This window comes from Ictidomys tridecemlineatus, chromosome 9, assembly GCF_052094955.1.
Source record: "Ictidomys tridecemlineatus isolate mIctTri1 chromosome 9, mIctTri1.hap1, whole genome shotgun sequence".
In the NCBI taxonomy this organism is placed as follows: domain Eukaryota; kingdom Metazoa; phylum Chordata; class Mammalia; order Rodentia; family Sciuridae; genus Ictidomys; species Ictidomys tridecemlineatus.
Genome location: NC_135485.1, coordinates 134,583,571 through 134,584,725, shown reverse-complemented (window position 1 = coordinate 134,584,725; position 1,155 = coordinate 134,583,571). Strand labels below are relative to the sequence as shown.

Below are 1,155 nucleotides of genomic sequence, written 5' to 3'. Positions count from 1 at the left end.
CCAAACTAAAATTTGTATAGAAAATTTTCTTTAGCTGAATTTAGCTGGATTAATCCAGCTAAAGAAAGGACCAATGAGGTTGAAGACAACATTTAAAATTACTCAAAAGTAAAAGAGAGAGGGAGAGAGAGAGAGAGAGAGAGAGAGAGAGAGAGAGAGAGAGAGAGAGAGAGAGAGAGAGAGAGACTATAAGAATTAGGGGATACCATCAAGAGACCTAACCTGTGCATAACAGGAATTAAAGAATGTGGAAAGCAGCAAGAAAACAGGTAGGGCCCTCCATTCCCAGGTTTCACCCTTGGTGTAGGCAGCACAGCCATGTCAGGACCACAGCCTGAGTCTGGCCTCACTGACAAGGTCAGCCTCAGTTGCTGCTCTACCTAGATCCTAGCACCAAGGATTTTCTGTTGTAACAGACCATGCTGAGAATTAAGAATCCTAAGAAGTCACTGGGTTTTTATACTAAAGTCCTTGGAATGACACTAATTCAAATATTAGATTTTCCTACTATGAAATTTTCACTGTATTTCTTATCTTATGAGGATAAAAATGACCTCTTTAAAGATAAAAATGAAAAAATAGCATGAATATTCTCCAGAAAAGTTATACTTGAACTGACACACAGTTGGAGTGCTGAAAATGATGAGACTCAGAGTTACCATAAGGGCAATTCAGACCTTCCCGAATTTGGTCACATTGGAATTGCTGTTTCTGATGTACGTGGAGTTTGTAAAAGATTTGAAGAACTGGGAGTCAAATTTGTGAAGAAACCTGCTGGTGGTCAAATGAAAGGTCTGGCATTTATTCAAGGTCCTGATGGCTACTGGATTTAAATTTTGAATGCAAACAAAATGGCGACTATTTAGTTCATGAGGATGCTCCTTTTAAGATGTCAGTAAAAATGGAGAAAAGAAAGGAGACAATACGACTCAAGATATTCAGATACCAGAAGCATCTAGAATCAATGGATCATTGTTCCAATTCAAATTATTCATTATTCCCTTTTCTTTTTCAACTGTTTTTCTTTTTTCCACCTAAGTGATGGTTCTAGTTTTAAAGTAGAGCTTTATCTTCTGACCTTGGGTGTAGCTGTATAACTTTACTTTTTAGGCAATAATTATAATAATTTCCTTTAGAGCTGCATTTGCTGCCTTC

The 1,155-nt window shown here is 37.4% G+C and overlaps 1 pseudogene; it reads left to right on the top strand.

Moving 5' to 3' along the window:
• Positions 1-318: 318 nt before the first annotated feature.
• LOC101965402 (lactoylglutathione lyase pseudogene) lies at positions 319-866 on the top strand (annotated as a pseudogene).
• Positions 867-1,155: the final 289 nt, after the last annotated feature.